The sequence below is a fragment of the Lotus japonicus genome, chromosome 5, assembly GCF_012489685.1.
Source record: "Lotus japonicus ecotype B-129 chromosome 5, LjGifu_v1.2".
Lineage (NCBI taxonomy): Eukaryota > Viridiplantae > Streptophyta > Magnoliopsida > Fabales > Fabaceae > Lotus > Lotus japonicus.
Window position 1 is genome coordinate 41,148,497 of NC_080045.1, and position 20,043 is coordinate 41,168,539.

At 38.3% G+C, this 20,043-nt stretch overlaps 1 long non-coding RNA gene and 1 pseudogene across 2 annotated transcripts; both read right to left on the reverse strand.

The window, feature by feature from the left end:
• Window positions 1-611: 611 nt before the first annotated feature.
• On the reverse strand, window positions 612-3,471 carry LOC130720660 (uncharacterized). 2 transcript variants are annotated; one of them, XR_009013199.1, is made up of 4 exons: window positions 3,202-3,471; window positions 3,000-3,084; window positions 2,296-2,372; window positions 612-1,089 (listed from the first exon to the last, which is right to left on the reverse strand). It is a non-coding gene; the product is annotated as an uncharacterized LOC130720660 (long non-coding RNA). The 2 variants fall into 2 exon arrangements; XR_009013198.1 differs by lacking the exon at window positions 3,000-3,084.
• A 12,053-nt stretch (window positions 3,472-15,524) lies between these two features.
• Window positions 15,525-18,684, reverse strand: LOC130718725 (cation/H(+) antiporter 15-like; annotated as a pseudogene).
• Window positions 18,685-20,043: the final 1,359 nt, after the last annotated feature.

Here is a 20,043-nt window from a genome sequence, read left to right on the forward strand (position 1 = left end):
GTCGTTGGTTTGTACGCTCCTGAGATAAGGTCTATTCCCTCGGGACGCTGATATGGCTTCCACTTTTGGTAGCTCTCCCTTCCGTTGTAGCCTTGGAAACCCGACCTCATTGGTCCCCCAGCTCCTGTTCGGTCCATTCCTCTATGCTAATACATTGTCGCCGCCATCAGTCGTTGGTGATGCTCACGTGCAGCCTCTTCAGCGCGCATGTAAGCGTCTTCAGCACCTTGGTTCATCATTGCCTCGATCAATGTAGCTATTGCCTCCGCCATCCGGTTAGGGTCCACCATCCTATGTTTCGTCAAACGTCCAATTAGTACTAACCATAAGGTAGTATTAGACAAACCATTCAATATGATTAAGTAGTAACGCAAACAATTAGAGCGAAAATTGCTCTGCAGACAATCAAGTTTTTACTCTTTGCAGAGTCACACAACCTAGCACAGAAGACCTATTCCCCAAAGACTCCGGAAAGACTCGACTAAGCTCTGATACCACAATGTAACACCCCGATTTCTGGGTGTCACTTTAGTAACTCAAAAATAAACTTTAAGCGGAAAAACACCGGTATTTTTTTTTGTTTCCTTTTTGAAATAAAGACACTTTAAAGATAGAGACACAACCCAAGACGCGATAAACATAAACTAATTTACAATACTATTACAGCCCTGCGGTAACCCCAAAGTGTCACGAGTATCAGCAAGTGACAGAAAGGGAGCCCGAAGGCAGAATAAGTTCAAATCCAGAAATCAAGTGAGAAGTTATAAGTACAGTCCTCCAAAACATGAGAGAGTCAGCCCAAAACGGCCTCCTTCAGACCTCCTAATGTCCGACTACTCTCTGTGATCCCCATGACAGAGAACCACACAAAAAGTAATGTGTCGGGGACCTACCCTGCCCCAAATATAGATTCGACTAGTCAGAGCTATAACAATAACACCTAACCTTGAAAGACTCTATACACTCATACCTACACTCCTACCATCGACCCTCATCGGATCATGCATTCCGTCCGGGTCCTCGCTGAATGGTTTAGTAGTAGTCGTTACGCTCCTGGTCCTCCCCGAGTGATGAATCATCTCGAAACAGCTGTCGGACGTTTGGCAGCAGGCCGACCGCCCAAACACAAACATACAAACAAGGCCAAGGCGCTAGAGTCAACTTACGGAATAGAATAAATATACAAACATCATGCTAAGAATATATATATATATATATATATATATATTCTTAGCATGTTATCGGGCTCTAACAACAACTTAACATGCAATATCTCAACAATTCGGTAAACGATAAACCACAATTCATATTAGGATGCATGTATGCTTGCAATGTAATTCAAATGATCCGGATAGTTCAATTGGGATGGCACCATCGAGTTAGTCACCATTGGCCTAGTGTGTAACATTTTCCGCTCGGGTGTCGCTTACAACCCATGCATAGTCGGATCAATTCTAACCACCCTAGGTTGAACCATTTCCGCCCACTATGCCGAAGATACACTCTAGGTGTTCTTCAATGAAGGCTCAGTGTTTCGACCGTCCCAACCTTCGTGAAGCCGACCGAAGTCGTTCCAACTTCACTAAGGCCCGATCTTTCGATCGTCCCAAACCTCGAATGTATGCATGATGCAATATGGTTAGCCAAACATCGAATCGTCCTTGCACTTACGTTTTTAACTACAAATCCCAATATAAAAGCCCAAGTGTTTAATGTCGACCCTGACGACATAAACCCCAACGGAAGAGTACTAGAGTACTCGGTGACCTCCGCTCGTCATCGTGGATCACCCCTGTGGCGTCCACCCATTCCCAGTAACTTCAAGACTTGTCGACATTTCCCTGCTTTTCGCAATCATTTCTCCTCTTAAGTTCCCTATGGTTTTATTTATTAATCAAAGTATTTCAATTTGAGTTAATCAAGTTATGAGTTTCATTCTCGAAAACCAAGTTCCCTAAGTTCTTTAGTTCCAAATTCTAACTATTCTAAGTTTGCCAAAATCCCCCAAATGAAATCCTCGGTGAAAGTCTAAGTGTTTAAATAGGGCTTGGTCTCAACCCTCGGGTTATGACCTGCTTAGGGTTATTCATTCAACCCGAATGACCCAAGTAAAACGACTCAAAGGTTTTGCACTCTGCATCCGTGTCAAGGCGCACAAATTGATAACAATATTAGCATCTCAAGTTATAACGCAATATAACAATAATTCAGTGTAATATTCAATATCGAAACAATATACAAGTCGAATTTATCGACGCCTATCATGAAATTAGCTAGTAAGTAAGTTGCCCTAACCTCGAGTTGTTCCAGTCTCGCGGTGCAGGTCACACTCACAAATTTGCTCTGTCAACCCCAAAGTTTCCACAAAGAACCTTGGAACAAACAAAGCGAAAATTAATCAAAACAAGTCAATTTGATTACAATAATACTAATTAACGATAGACAAAGCTTAAAAAGCTTCTGAGTACGACATTTAACACGAATGGAAGAGTTTCCCCGAATGGGTGGGTTTTGACACGTAAAGCCAAACCAGAAAATTCTAATATTTACCTTTGCTCACTTAAACGCGCATAACTCGAACTAAAGAACTCGGAATGACACGAAACCAAAGCCAAAATTTTGGCGACTCAAAGGGCTACAGTAAGCATAAGGCCAACCTTGCCCAGATTTGAATTTCCTCACTGTCCTAACACAAATAGGTCTCGGCCACTCTCCAATTTAGCGTTTCGGCGCTTTTTCTTGGATCTAATTTAATTCCTAGGTAGTTTTAGGGTATAACTAGGGTAAATCAATGCTCGGAAAATTTTTAGAAATTGTATTGCACATAGGGTAGTTTCGTCCAAAATTAAAGCTCAAAAACTCAAAGTTGAAACTTGGAAAAATAAAATTGATGCGGTTGTTCACAACGACATTTATAGCAACTAATCCTAAGGGCACAAGGTCGGATTGTGGCTTTTTAATCAGAAAGTTTCAATATGTGAGTAAATGAGTTTTTATACCGTTTTTCAGATCCACGGCGACTCGGTCGAAATCGGCGCGCATCAGCAAGAGATTTAGCTTGTTGGGTAGTAGTAGAAGGTAGATCTAAAGAAAAATCGAAGTAAAAAGATAATTTTGGAAATTGCTCCAAACTTTGAGTACAGAAGGACATGGTTTAAAGCTATATAAATTAAAAACAAAGGTATGGAGTAGCAAGATTACCTTGCTGTCGATCCATGTAAACTGAAATCGGAACAATCGGACAAGAATCGACGAAACGGTGCAAAAATCCCCACTTTCTCCTTGCTCACGGCCAGCTCACAGGGAATAGAGAAAGGAGATCAATTAATTATTTGAGGTTTGTGTGTGTGTGTATTCACGGTGATGAGAGGATGAGGAATAATAATGATGGTGTGTGAGTACTCATGGAAGGAAGGAAGAATGGTGAAGTGCAGCAACAAAAGAAAAAGAAAAGAGAAGAAAGAAAGGGACCGTGAATGAAAAAAAAAGAAGCTGAATGTCTTTTGTTTTGTCAAGTTATATAATATTTATAAGTGGATCAAATGGATAAGGTAGGAACGAAATCAGATAAGGACGTGAGCTGGTGATGAGTAGATATATACGTACATATATAAAATGATAATTATCGGTACGAATTGGTTTAGACACTGTAGAATTTAGCTCACAGAGCTAAGAGAAAAATATAGAAATGATATATTATTATCCTAAAAATTATGAGGAACTTTATGAAATAATAAAATATAAATTTGGATCATTTTGAGCAAATTAAAATGATCGATGAACAAAGAAAATGGATTGAACGCAGTCCGCATCAAAATCTGCCGCAGAACTACTTTCTGCAATAGACGTCGGATGAAGAAACTTCCTTCTGAAGAAAGATTGGAAACTTCGAAAAAAATCTGGCAACGCGGATGGAAACCTCGTTAGAAGCTCCGGATAGAAAAAGTCTTCATTCAGGACTTAAATTTAAAGTCCTGAGAGGATAGAATTTAGCGTCGTTGGACTTCCGAGCGTACAGTCCAGAGTTCCGAAATGAAACGCTGGTCGAGGGAAAAATCAAAAGAACTTCTTATTTTTCCAAGGATTTAGAATTTCGCTTAAACAGTGCTTTAAGAGCGGAATTAGCCTTTTCTGGACACTCTCGCCATAAGCGGGTGTGCAGACAACTCGTGCTAACTCCTATAACGACTATGGTACTATCCTTAAGCAATTCATGAACTTTCTTCTTCACTAAACTTTGCCAAACAACAACTCCTGCACGGGGTCCTGTCACGCTTACACCGATCCTATGCGTGAGTCGGAAAAATAATTATTTAAACCAGCTCCGAAATCTGGGTCTTACACTCTGCTGACCCTGATCGCCTTCCAAAATCTCAATCTCATGACATCTATGCCCAACGCCAGCTCCCGTCTTCCCAAACTAGCTCAGGCAGTTGTTGTTGCATTCCCTCGCCTGCTGTTGGTCTACCGCGATCTTTCCTACCTTCCCGCAATTCAGCGGGTATTTCACCGCCAGGTGGGCTGTTGATATCACTACGCAGAGACGGTTCAGCGTGTTTCGTCCAATGATGATATTATACGACGCCATTACCTGCAAAACCAAATATTGTACGCGCAAGAGCTTTGTGTTCTCATCAATGCCAAAAACTGTGTCTAAATCCAAATAGCCGCGCACCCAGACCTGTTCCCCTGAATATCTTCCAAAGTCCCGAAGTACGGCATCAGGTCTTGATCTGTTAACCCCAGTTTATCAAATGCATCGCCATAGATGATATCCGCAGAATTTCCCTGATCTAAAACCACTCTTCGCACATTGAAATTGTTGATCCTCACCATTACCACCATGGGATCGTCCTTATGTGTCTTAATTCCTTCAAAGTCTGCCGACGATATCACTATGTCCGGGTGCTGAAAACCAAATGGAATTGAAAACTCTTGAACTGAACTCGCCGCCTTAACATGCCTGCGTCTCGCCGCTTGCGTGTCGCCGCCTCCGCCGAAGCCCCCTGCAATTGTATTGATCGTCTCAACCGGAGGTTTGAGATCCTTATTGAAGGTTTCTTCAGCTTCTTTCTTCCTTGTCGCCACAGTCTCCTTCTTGTCCGATGTTGGTGTCTGACGACGGTCATCCCGCCTGCGATCACCCTGCTGGCGATTTCCCTTGTAGCGATTCCCCTGTTGGTGCTCGCCCTGCCAACGATCGTTCATCTGTGAGCGTCCCGCCCTGATCAACCTCTTAATCTCCTTTTTTAACGTAAAGCAGTCACCAGTGTCGTGGCCCGCTGAGTGATGATACTCGCACCACTTGGTTTTGTCTACTGCTACCCGCGGCGGATTAACTTCCCTCTCACCTTCTTTGACTGCATGCGCGCTCAGGTTTTTCCCTAACCCCTCTCGCCGGCGAGAATCAGTTTGTTGCCACGGGCGCCGACGCTCAAAGTTTTATTTCTTCGGATAGAGTTGTTCCTTCGCAAGCTTCTCCGATGGCTTGATTTTCTTATCCCTTCGCTTGCTACTTTCTCCCTTCTCCCAACCTTGTCCGCCCGCTGGCGATATGTCCTTCTGACCGCCATCTTTCTCCGTTTTTGCACGCCTTCTTTTGAACGCGTCGTCTTCCTCATCCAGGATGTAAGTGTTCGCCCGAGCGCAGACTTTCGCCAACTTAACTTGCTGTTCAACTTCCCCAGCTGCAGTCCATTCTTAAATGCGCACGCACAGGCTTGCGGCTCCGAATCCTCGATCTTGACAGATGCTGCATTGTACCGCCTCACATACTGCTTCAAAGTTTCTCCTTGTGACTGGCGAACATTATACAGATCATCAATCATAACCTGCTTGATCTTGCTTGCGGAGAACTGAACAAGGAACATCGACGAGAAATCGCGGAAGTTCGTGATAGATCCGCAAGGCAAAGTCGTGAACCAAGCCATCGCCGCGCCTTTGAACGTTGACGGGAACATCCTGCACTTCACCGCATAAGAAGCTGCACTTATCACCATCTTTGTGTTGAAGTAGAGCAGATCATCCTTCGGATCCGTCTTTCCGTTGTACGTCTCCAGAACGAGATTATTCATGTTGTCAGGAATTGCTACCTCCCTTACCGCCGCCGTGAAGGGCTCAAACTCCGCTACAACCTCCGCCTCCCGTTCTCCCTCGTCTTGTTGCTCAAGGCGATAATAGTCCAACTGCTCTTGCAAGTAGTCATTCCGCTGGCGTATGTTATCAACGTTGCGGATCAAACGTCTCTAGTCTCTGTGAGTGATCGGAGCTTGATGTAATGGCGATCCGCCCCCCGAAGCTTCCGGCGAGCGTGTTGGAGATCCGTGTTGCGAAGGTGAGGACGGTGGAGAAGGTAATGGAGGCGTCGGAGAAGGAGGAGGAGGCGGAGGAGGAATCGGATGCTCAGGTTGCTCGTGGCGAACCTCCTCACGGCGCGGCCTTCCCCTCACATGACGTATCTAACTGTCCTTGGTGGGCCGGTTGGGCCTCTCGGGGAAGGTCCAGACTCCTGGCTTGCGCGTCGCCTTGGGGCGAGCGTCCCTAGGCGAGGGCCTCTGGGATCTCGCCCAGTCCAGAAGGAACTACGAGGGTAAGGATGTCCAGACTTCAAATGATGACTACTCAGCTTGAGATCATGAGGATGACTGAAAAGGAGACAATCTCAGAATTTCATATGCGTGTACGCGACTTGGCTAACTCGTCTTTTGCCTTGGGAGAATCCATTTCAGATGAGAAGCTTGTGAGGAAAATCCTCAGATCTTTGCCCAAGAAGTTTGCTATGAAAGTCACTGCAATTGAATAAGCTCAAGACATTCTGTCGCAACCGGGGCCGCGGCGGGACGACGTATAAAAGTTTTTAAATCAGAAGAGGCGACACCAACTTATTAAGGGAAATTGGAACCCTTGAAATAAATAAAATAAAAAAATTGGTTTTCTTTTTCTTCTTCTTCTCCTTCTCCTTCTCCTCCTCCTCCTCCTCCTCCTCCTCCTCCTCCTCCTCCTCCTTCGTATTTTCCAAAAAAAATCCAGAATTACACTACTATTGTCTAATATGTTGGTAATTCCTTATATCTATGATTTGTGTTATTGTCTTCATGTTCATGAAGAATGTGAAAGGAGTTCATGTTGATCTAGATCAGGCTTAGAAGATAAGTCTTTTTGTCCACTTTGCTTAGCATTTCAGACTCTTCTATTTCATCTGTTGTTTAATATATTTTTTATAATCAAGGGATTGATTGATGTATAAAATACAATAGACATATTCCCCGTGCAACGCGCAGGTTAAAAAACACTAGTAATATCTAGAAAATAATATAAAATATAGAAAAATACGAAAACTTAATAAAAATATTAGAATGCATGAAATAAACCTAAAGTGTCATAAAATGACTAAAATATCTTAAATAATATATTAAAATGCATGCAAATAAAGTAGAAAAATAGCCTTAAATCCCGGGTCATCATACCCCTATACTCAACGGCAGCTTGTCCTCAAGCGAAAACTTAAGGTTGCTTGTCCTCAAGCTCAAGAAAACAATTCAAAGTAAGAGTGCCCACTAGGGTGGGCAAGTTTCAAACTGGTCCACCGGTGGACCATCATCATATGTCGTTGGATCAGAGAATCTTGGAATATTCTTTTATTGGATGGTTATGATTAAATGATGATTAAAAGGATAAAAAAGTAAATTCATAATCTTCTTCATCTTCCCCACTCCATTGTTCTTCATCTTCCCAACCTTCTGTTCTTCATCTGACCAGCTCCGACAATTTCCAGTTACCTCTCCCTCACCTCCTCCCCCCTCACTCCCACACCGCCACCAAAAACATCCCGAAATCTCCAATGCCAAAAACCCAGAAAATACCCATAACCCACTACAAATTAAACCCAGAACCCAACCAACCAAAAACCCCCATGAAATCATGGAGAAACCCTTGTGGTGTTTGAAGATCTGAAGAACAGAGAACAAGAGCATGGAAATGAAGATCTGAACAAACAGAGACCAGAAAGGGGTGGTTTGATCGGTATAAGGAGGGAAGAAGAATGAAGGGTTTGGGGAAGAAGACAACTGCGGTTTGGGGTTGCAGGTTTCGTGGAAACCGTCGGTAATGGTACCGTCTTCGACCCTTCGCCAGGTATCCCATGACCGATCTCAAGACCGTTGTGGCCACCACCGGTGACTTGACCCAGATGCAGGCTCAGATCGAGCTCGTCGGCACCGTGTTCGGGGTTGTGCCGCCGAGTATTCCTTTACCCTCCAAAATCGAGCTCGCCATGGTTGAATTTTGAACTGCAATTTGTTCGATCTATGAATGGATTAGAATTGGGTTTCAATGAAGTACTGAAATATTTGGTAATGAGTGTAGTTTTGGCTTTGGACTGATGTGCAAAGGGGGTGGTGGCTGGATTCGTGATTGTAGGTGGGAGAAGAAATGTGTTATTGACATTTATATTCAAATCTGAATTATGTTTTATATGTATGTTTGTTGCTTGATAATTGCCACGGGGATCTGATACTGAATTTTGGAACTAGAATTTGGAATTGGGTGTTTATTTGGTTTTTGGCTTTAACTGTTTAAGCTCACTGATGCAGCGGCCATGGCTGAAGTGCTTGTCTATGGATTTCTGGAGTCCAGGTCTAGGAGAGGAAGGGAAAAGTCTAAAATCTCCAGGGTGTAAAGTCTAAAAGGCCCATGGAGCACCGGTGGACCAGTTTTAAAGTTTCCCACCCTAGTGGGCACCCAAAGTAAGATGCTAGTAAACATATTTTCACAAAAGATACATGAGATGAGTTCCTCAAAATAGTTCATGCAGACAATCAAACTTTAAAAACTAAGTAACCTTTAGTAAGTGCAAACAAGAATTATAGAAAATTCCAAGATGTGGGGTTTCACATTTTATTCCTAATTCCCCAACCCCATATTGAGAATCCACTAATGATGACCAACAGTCTTATTTTATTATGAGCACACACATGTTCTTTCCTTTTCAACTTAGCTTTTTCTCAACCCTTCACAGTTATTACCAACTCAGGGCGAAATTATTTTCTTTTATTTAACAAGGTCAGAATATGATTGGGGGTATGCTCAGTGGTGCAAATACTTCCCATTCCCTTACTCACATTCTTTCACTATTTTTTTTTTTTTCATTTTTATCACTTTAGCTTTACTTTCACATGTGTGCCCCTTTTTTAACCTCACAGCCAAAAAGAGTGTAGACTCAATATAAAGATTAAAAGGAAAACTACATATTTTATGCATTATCCCCACTAACTTGGAATCTTAATATTCTTACTGCACTTTCCCAAAACTCACTCAAGTCGATCACTTAACTCTCCACATGTTCCACAAGTTTCACTCACACTCATGCATCAAACACTTTTTATTATAACAACTAGCATCAAACCCAGAACAGATATTTAAAACAACAACAAGCACTATTCAAGCATAAAAGTGTGAATACCAAGAATTCAAGGCATGTGCATACTGGTGTGTGCAATAGAAATAACTAAATGCTAAATTCATGATCATGAAATTAAATGAGAGATGAGTGGTTGAGAAAGACTCCCTGTACTCAGATTGGGTGCAAACTTGAAAGCACCAGGACATGGTCAGTTGGGCCCTCTAACTCAAATTAATTCCTGTAAAATCACTTAGTCCTTGCAAACGAGCACACAAATTAAAACACCACAACATAACTCAAATAATTTAATGAGACACTATGACTCAAAATCCTATGCATCAAATCATCAATTCATGACTAATGAACTTAATTCTCATTAAATCCACTAGCTGATTCATTCTAAGTCAGGTTCAGAGAATTCCAAACCTCATATCATATTATAGTTGATCAGGCCACAACAAGCATTTAGCACAAAAACAAATCAATTGAGTTGACATATAAGAGCATAACAGAAAAAAAAATGCATACTATAATAATGCTTTTAACAACTCCCGACTTGCTTAACTAAAAGAAGCGGAAGCACAATCCCCGGCAACGGCGCCATTTTGATGAAAGGATATTTAATGAAGAGGTTTTCCTCCACTAACTACTATCAAATCCCTTTCAAGATTCAATCGTAGAATAATATCGAGTTTTTTGTCGTCTCCACAGGGATTGTGTTGCTACGTATTAATCTCACTAGCTAGATGTTGGATGATCGATTTAACAAGTAAAATGTGATTTTATTTAAATAAAAGAGAAAATATATTTAAAGCGATAAAAGAAGTTTCACGGAAGCAAACAAAGAAGAAAGTGTATATGGAAAATGAGTTCACTTGATTTACTACTTATTATCAACCAATATACTCTAATAAGATGAAATTAACATTTAAGATGCCGATAAGAGTTATTCACCTACTAATTTCTTAGCTAAGTGAATCTACCAATTAAGAACTTAGCCTTAATTCCTTAAGTCCTAGTGATCATAAAAGGAGCATTATAGCACATACCTACTCGATAAGACATTCCCAAGCTCTGTTCCTAACCTAAGAAGTTCATGTCCTAGTGGATAGAATCTCTGCCTGTCACTCAAGAAATCCTAATGGTTCCTACTAGATAATCCTATCCTAGAGAGGTGAGTATCCCAACTTGTCACTCGGTATAGATCTCTTTTCCAACTCATGATATTCATACCTAAGAGTTAATGTCCCCTATTGTCACCTAGAAAACCTAAACCCTACCTAAGACATGCCTTTCTTAAGATGACTGATGCAAGAGTGGTTTCTCTCATTAAATAAATTCACACCAACTACTCAATTATCATGCAAATCCTAAAATTCATCACATTGGCAAAAGATACATGAACGCGCAAAGAGAATTATTAAACCTAAGACATAGGTGTTTTTCCCCTTTCTATGAACTAAGTCTAAATCAACTCATATCAATTTTCCAATCTATTTACGAATTAATATAAATCCTTAAAATTATCAATCGACCAATAAAAGCATTAAGCATAGAGAGAAACGCCAAATAATGGAAACACATACTTATAATTGCATAAAGATGTTTTGAATAAGAGTAAAATCAAACTACATCATCCCAAATACCAAAACAGAGTCAAAACAATAAAATAGGTAAAGAGAAAAGCAAAACCCAAAATAGAACCGAGCCATGGACGTCCGGAGAAGCTGTCACCTCCTCCATGGCCCTGACACCGGCCCTAAAGGGCCTAGCCTCCCTCTCCACCAAGAAATTTCCTCCAAGAGTCTCTCAAGTGTTTATTAGGTTTAGAAGAAGAGAAAAATGAAAAAAATCCCAAAAAAATAGGTTAAAAACTGATTTTATATTGTTTTTTTGTATTCTGGGCCTATTTTGTCTTTTCTAGCGTCGTAGATGATCCGGTGTAGTCGCGTGCACCGTAAGTACGTGCACCCGCGTGATCTTGCGCGTTCAATTCCAGCATCTGCGTGTGGCCACCAAATGCGCGGGAACACCATAAGCTTGTGGACGGGCGACACACTGGATAAGAACTCCTACAGCAGCGAATTTCTTTTTCTTTTTCCTTTTTATTTCTAATTTTCTCTCTCTTCTCATATCTTCTCCTAAAATAACAATAAAATAAAATAAATAAAAGATAAAAATAAGATAACAACTTAAAATAAACTTATCTTATCCTAAATTAAAGTAAATAAATCCTAATAATATGTAGAAAATAATATAAAATATAGAAAAATACTAAAACTTAATAAAAATATTAAAATGCATGAAATAAACCTAAAGTGTCCTAAAATGACTAAAATATCTTAAATAATATATTAAAATGCATGCAAATAAACTAGAAAAATAACCTTAAATCCCGGGTCATCAACTACACAAACAATTTTTTTGATACGAGGCAAATTTTAAACATTCAATGTGGTTCAGGTTAGTTTGATATATGAAAGATGAAGAATTAGTCTTCCTCTATCAATTCAATAGATACACATCGGAAAAATAAAAGTTATTTTCTTAAAATATTGTCTACTAACTTTGAAGTTTATTGTAGGCACTCTTAATGGGTTGTTATATGATTAAGCTATATAAATGAGGTAATATCCAAATGTAACAAAAGAATGAGGTAATATGCTAGGATTGTACCCGTGCGATGTATGGCAAAATTATTTTTCAATTTATAAAAATTTATTAAACAAATTATATATTGTACTCGTTTTTAGTGTTATCTTTGCCAATAGTTGTGCACTTGTCGTTGTAAAACATTTTCACACTAACGACTAATAATTAAATGTCACGTATTAAAAAATAATAACATTCATTTTTTTTCTTAATTAAATTAAAAACTTATTTTCAAATTTTGGGACCTATCATTAAATGCTTGTGTACAAAATGTTTGCAGTAACGATTAATTACCATTAAATCCCTATAGAAATGTATATTAATCATTTTAATTTTTAATATGTATATATAACACATACATATATAAACTTATTTTAGTGTTATTATAATAATTTTACAACAATGTATCATCTTTAGTTTATGCTGCAAGACTCAATCTTTACGAATGATTACAAATTTACATTAATAAGATTTTCTTAATAATGCACGAAATATAAATAATACTATTTCTCATTTTTAATACGCATAAAAAGAATGAGGTCAAACTCATGCGATGCACGTGTCCTTTTTTAAGATTAGTATATTGCAAAATGAAAAAAAAACATTAACTTTTACAATTACAATCATATTATTATATTTAAAATATGTCTTTTTCAAAGTATGACACAACACTGTCGAAAACACGAGGCGTGAGTGTGTTGAAGCTTGAATTGACCTAGCAACGTGAACCCTGGGTAAGGTGCACCAGCAAGCGATTTCCTTCCCAAAAGAATGCTGCTATAATTATAATGCGCGAAGCTTGATAAGCTAAGATAATAGAGCAAACTCGATGTCACAAAACCAGGGTTCAAGGGAGAAACTAGAGACAAGATTTTTCCTCCCCCATAAGGAAATCCTACACCTGAAACAATATATATAGAAAGACTTCGTTATTGGCTGAAACTTCTTCGCATCATTATATATTTGAGGAGAGTTCAACTGACACTCATTCTCATTAAGATATTCTATATATGTGATATATGATAATGAGAATGAGTGTATTATACATGTTTTTGAATGTGTGATATTCAATTGGTAGTAGTTGTGTAAAAATGTTTTACTACAACAGTGCATAACTATTAAATTTTTTATATAATGATAAAAGTAGCAATAAAACGAGTACGATATGTAAATTGTTTAATTTATCTTAACAAATCATAAAATCGTTGTGTCGTGCATCGCACAACGTACAATTCTAGTAATACTTTCATCTTCTTCCATATGCACCAAACTTCTTTATCTTCCTTGACATTTTTTTCTTGAAATAGTTATGATGTCATTTTGTCCGTTATTGATGACCGAGATTTATATGATGTTTTTAGGGTCATTTCTTTGTAGGTTTTGAGCCTTTTTTCTTTGTCTCATGTAGTGTTTCATGCATTTTTATCTTTATTTGAGTTTTTGTTTGGTTTTAGTAATTTTGTAGTTTTATAAGGGCTTTAGTTGCATTTTATTAGAGTTTAGGAGTCTTAATCAATTTCCACTTGTTTTGGAGCCTTTGTGCAAAACTGACCTTTAAGTTTCTTGATATTTTCTCTAGCTTTGTCATCAAGTTTTCAGGTTGTAACAGCTTAAGAGGGAAGGTCTAGAGGCTTGGACACTTGAAAGAGGCAATAAAGTGGAGTTAAAATGAAGTTTAATGAGTTTTTGGGCGAGACCGTGCGCTCAGGCGCCCTTGTCTGGCGCCTGAGCGCCAGTTAACCAGTAGGTGTGGCTGTCAGAATTTGATGCTGTCGCTTGAGCGCCCCAGGAGAGCGCTTGAGCGCCCCAGGAGAGCGCTTGAGCGCCCGACACGGCAGAAAAACACCCATTTTGCCTATAAATAGGTTTTTAGTGGTTTTCTTTTGTAATTTATGATACCCATTCCATTTTTACATAAGTTTAGAAGGAGAGGAACATCTAGGAGAGTGAGAGAAGGCTTCCAAGCTTGTAATTCAGGTTCTTAGCCAAGCACATGCTCGGCTAATCTCTCTTCTTATGCTTTGGTTTTCTTGTAAGACTTTTCATATTTGAGTTATAATCTTAAGTTCTTTCCCACATGATCTTCTTCATTCCTTGAATCCCATTTTCTGAATTTCAATCTAAGCTTGTATGCATGCTTGCTTTATGTTTTTCTATAATCAAAACGGAAGTTTGTTATAGATTAGGGAACCGATTGGGATTACCCCTTCTATCTTGGCTACTAGGAATAGAGGAAGGGTTGGGTTTTGTTGGCCTGAATTTGCATGATCTAAAACCTCATATAAATGACTAAGTACACAAGGAATTGGGCTTAGATTTTAGTATGGGAGAATTGCTTATGTGAGGAATCAATAAGTGAGTAACTAGGCTATAACATCAAGGAGAGATTCATGAGTTCATGTGCTTAGAATGATGTGCTTAAATTGACTAGTTGAACAAGAACCCAAAGCATGTTATTTTCTGAATTGTATTTTTATTTTCCTTTTCCTTATTACTACTTCGACATATCTCTTTTTCAATAAAACAAACCTTCAAACTCAAGGCTTAAGCTGAATTTAGTCACTCACAATCCTTGTGGTTCGATATTTAAAACCGGGTGGATTCGTACACTTGCAGATTTACCAACAGTTATCCTTTTACAAGGTACGAGCTTTCACCTTCTTCCCCTTTCGAATCACCATATTCTTCTTCCCTTCCTTTCTTTTTTTATTTTTAAAATTTTAGTGTTTCATCTTTATCTCTTTCACCTATTTTATGTGTCATCATCATATGATTCATCTTATTTAATTTCTTTCAATCTATTCACATTTTATTTCTATTTTATTAAAATTTTAGAATTCTCCACAACTAGGCAACATCGCAAGTTCATCATTGGTTTTATCATCTTCTTTTTAATTCTGATTTAGCATGTCTAATTGTTCTTTTTGTTCGTTTCAGGTTCAATTTCGGCACATAAATCTTTTGTGTGTGTGTTTTTTTATTAATTTTAATTAGTGCAACTTTCTTTATATTCGATTTTAAACATGTTTTTTTTTCATCTCCATGCTATGTTATGAAATCTTATTACACTTCACTTCTAGGAAACAATGGTTATGAAGATTCAACAACTCACAAAGGTACTTCAGCATCGAGATTAATACGATTAACAACATTAAAGACATCTACTTTCTCTTCGAAATTTTGTACCTTATAATTTGGACGACTTATTCTACTACTAATATATACATACATGCATACATATATATACATATATACATTCGTAATAAACACTTCAAATTTTAAATTTGATGGGACCATATAATTTTAAATACTACAAAATATTAAATCTAATTTAAAGATTCATTATTTATTAAAAATAAAAAGTAATATCTGAAATATATAAATAATTATTACCCTTATTTTGTTGCAACCCAATAAATTCAAATTTGAAGCATAAAAATAATTAAATTAAATGATGTTATAAATTCACGCAAATGCTAAATAATTCAGGAAACATAATAAGCAAACAAAGCGAGTCTTTTTCATCGTATACACATGTTAAATCCTTAACAACCATTATTGATTTGTCTTCACCTCAAGCGACTTGAACCCTCACAAGGTTAGGATCTTTTCTAGAAACCATTCCTCCAAACCCATACTGCTGCACAACCAGCACAGATGAACGTGAACTAAAATCCTTTGACGCAAGAATATCCCCCATAACTCCAAGTTCTGGGCAATCACACCACAACAATAAATTCGAGAACACACGAGAGTTCTTACAATTTCCTTGTCCAACTATGTATAAATCGCAGCCATTGTTTTCTATCTCATCCAGGACTATGTTGATATCAGTAATCGAATGTACACCAATCTCTGAGTAGGATATAGAATCATCACTCATATTCACTGTTTTGAGTCTGAATGAACTTACATACTCATCATCCAACTCTTTCTGTTTCTCGATGTCCATCACAGAAGATAACAACCCTTGCGCTTCAGGGTAACTTTTTGTATCCACCTCCGCCAATTCATCAAGAAATATGAATCTAACCACCGTTAGCGTGACTCCTGCCTTCCCCGCCATCCTGCGCGCAATAGCCAGGGCTTCACGATCATGAGGACCACCAATAAAAAGCATGAGAATGTGGAATTTTTTTTTCGGTAAGTTCCCAGAAAAACGATCAACAAAGATTCCCACAGAACAAGTTGCATCATGCATTACCATTTGATTTATATCTCTATATTCTAAATTAGTTGTTTCTAACACCCCTTCTGAAGATAAATGTTTGTGGAATGGAAGGAGAATTAGGCTTGTGTATTTCTCATTTGCTGTGAAGTGTATGTCCTGATGAATGGTGTTGTAGTTTGACATGACACTTGAGGTATGGACTCTTGTGGCATCATGTTCCTCTCCGAATTCTTCGAAGATGCTAGCAATGTTCTCTAACTCTGCTTGCGTTGTGGTCAGGTTTTGCACTCCGTTATGATGACTAGGCTTCTCCATGTGAGCAGCAACAACTGCAGCACCGCGTTTGGTGAACTCAATAAGTTAGAGTGCAAAAACTTGTGTTGGAGACACTCTTGTCGCATTAAAGGATTCAATTAAGCGGGTCATGCTGGTGGCTTGGCGGGTATTGTGGACACACGTTAGAATTTGAAGCTCTGCATCAGCTCTTAGCTTTTCTATTGTCTTTAGCTTGTTCTGCTCAAATCTCTTTCTAGGCTTGTAGGTGAAATTCAGGACTGGTGAAACCGCTACAGTCATAAGCAGAACAGCAGAGGTAATAACAGTGTAGGTTGCTGGAGAGAATATCTGCAATATCACATTTCAAGAACTTTCAATTTCAATAGATATTGTTTAAGTAATCAAAACTAAAGAATTTGAGTAAGTGCATGTTTGGCAACGCGTTCGGAAAAACCACAGTGAACCAAAATCCATTTCCTTTTACTTTTGTTTACCATGATCTTGGCTTCACGTCAGTTTTCAAACATGTACTAAATTAAATAGTATGACTAAAATAAATCAATACCCCTCTATCCCAAGCAATGGTTAGCATGATTAGTGCCATGGCACCCTTGGTATTCATAATCAAGCCCAGGGCAAGACCTTCTTGGTTGCGCATGCCGAAGAAGAAACCAGTGAACATCGTGCTTAAAATCTTTGGAACACACAACAAGAGTACAACTAGCAATGTCAAGTGCCAATTTTGCTGCATAAAAATACTTTCTAATGTGAGTCTCAATCCAACTCCAGCGAAGTAGGTTGGTGCCAGAAACCCAGTTGCAAAATCATCTGAAACTGACATAACCATGTCAAAAAATTTGCCATGAGGTAGAATGAGTCCATACACAAAAGCTCCAACAATCCCATGGGTTCCAAGAAGATCTGTTAAGTATGAAAAAGCTAAGACCCCCATCACCACGAAGACTAGTTGGCCATTTTTCCAGTCATCATTTTCGGTCTTCGTGTTAATGAACCTTTCAATGACAGGATGTAGAACAAAGATGCAAAAGACAATGAATATTATGGTACAGACCACTGAGTACATTGCTCCTTTAGCATTAATACAAAATGGAACCACTAATGTGAAAAGAATCCATGCATAGGTATCACTAATCATGGCAGCTGTTAAAGCATTTTTGCCGAGACCCGTATGAAGGAGCTTGAGATCAGAAAGGGAGTGAGCTACGACTGGAAAACCTGTTACAGTGATAACTAGAGTCCAAAGTAAATAAGCATGAGTTGTGTCTTCTTCAAGTTTGTAGAAATCAGGTCCCATGTAAACTTTTCGATGCAAAGCATATAAAGTCGGTGCCATCGCCATGGGAAAGACGATCCCGGCAATGGCGATGCTTTTGGCCTTCGTACTTGATTTTAGAATGGTAGTAAGGTTCATTTCCAAACCACTGAGGAATGAGTAAAAGATCAATCCAATGTGTCCTAGTACTTCAATGTTTATAACCCCACTTACAGGATAAATGAACTGAAAAACAGATTCGTAATTCCCTATTAATGGTTTCGTTAGGATGAAGCCAACCTGCAAATTTGAATTTAGAATACCCTCAAGTTAGAATGAAAAATAACAAGTTATTATGATTTTCTTAGAATAGTTCCATGGCTCGAATATGTGACTGCAAACTCAACCTTACCGCTGCGCCAAGGCTTTTTCCCCTTGCAAAATTGAGGCTGGCCTACATTAAATCCACGAAGTGGATATGGCCTTTCCCTATACCTCGGCGCATAGCGGGAGCTTTCCAGCACCAGGTTTGTTTGTTTTTTAATTAAAAATGTAACACTGATTTTCAATCACATTTCATCATTTTACAGAGGAATTGAAACACTTGTATATACTTACAGCGATTTGGGAAAGTAAACGTGGTTGTAGGAGGCGTTTATAGATATATAAGAAAATACTAGAGAAGAATGCAGTGAAGCAAATTTGAAAGGCGAGAATACTGAGCTCTGATTTTACAACATTATCAATTTGCTAGATTCGATTTGGATGAATCACAGATACATTGTAACATGCATTTCCTGCGGAATCCCCCATAGTTTATGTCTTCCTTCTGATATTCTCCCTAGGTTATGGTTGTATCAGGTTTTGAAACTTATGATTTATGACTTACAAGGATCTAAGTTAATTGTTGTCTTCAAACCACGTTCTGGAGAAAATGTATGTGTCTGTTTGGGATGGCATGTACCTTAACTATTGGTTGTAACTTTCTATTATTGGTTATGATCCTCTATTCTAGTAGAACAATAACAACGATGAATTACTGCCTTGTTTTTTCTTTACCAATTCTTATTTATTTTCTATTTATATAAAACGTATTTAACACACTACACACGTTAGCAGATACTATTTTCTATTTATATAACACGTATAATAACCATGACTGACTTTTGACTTTTTTTAGGTAAATGAATAATATTTTTGGTTGGCATATACTATTCTCATTATGTTTTTTAAAATCATTTAATTAAAAATAGCAAATGTGTGGCGCAAGGAGTGGTAATGGCTAACAATTTCCATTCTTATATAAATGTTAAAATTCTCTTTCTTTGACAAGAGATTGAAATTTATAGAAATCATAGGTAAGTTACATGTTTGTCAGTTCATCCTATTTGAGAATAAATATTTTAAAGCTTTTATCAAACCTGTGAATGTTGCATTCCAAACATCACATTCTCAATAATATTGTGAGATCCCTTGAAAAAAAATGTTAGACGAATTTGAATAATCTTAAATGAGTAATTAGTCACTTTACTAGGTAAAGCAAGCCATCATGGTAAAGTGTGATCGTGATCGTTGATTGAGTAATCAATTATTGAGATTTAAAGAATATCATAATTCATTTTAAATGTGCAAGAATATTGTACTCACACTCATGATTTCTTAATCGACGATTGTGAGACTTACACATTGTCTTGTAAAGTTACTTCATCACTTTGGAGGAATCAATAAACTCTTTAAAAACATACTCTGGCCCGGATCTTACTTTGGCCCGAAACCCAAATCTTGTAAGAGTACCTAACACATTACTAAGGATATCTCAAGCACTTACTATACTAAGCTCATAAGTCATATCATATTAATCTACTATAATGCATACCAAACAATTTTTTCCATTAATTTCTTACACCTCCAGGAAAAGAAGAAGAAAATATCCTCTTAAACATCGCATAGCCGTTAGTCTGAGGATGTTCCACCGAAGAGAACCTTCTCTGAATACCCATCTCTTCGCAGAATTCCCTTGTTTGATTACTTGCAAACTATGTCCCATTATCTGAAACGATCGCCCTTGGTACCCCGAACCGGCACACGATTCTCTTCCAGTAAAAACTTACGATCTTGGCTGTAGTAATGCTTACGAGGGGCTCGGCCTTGTTGGTCAATCTGCAAGTGCACAGATATCTCCGGGTTTTAATTTATCGAACCACAGGGAATTGGAATGTGAATTCAGTTTAAGATTCAAGTTCAAGGTTGAAAAGCAAGTAAAATTCAGTT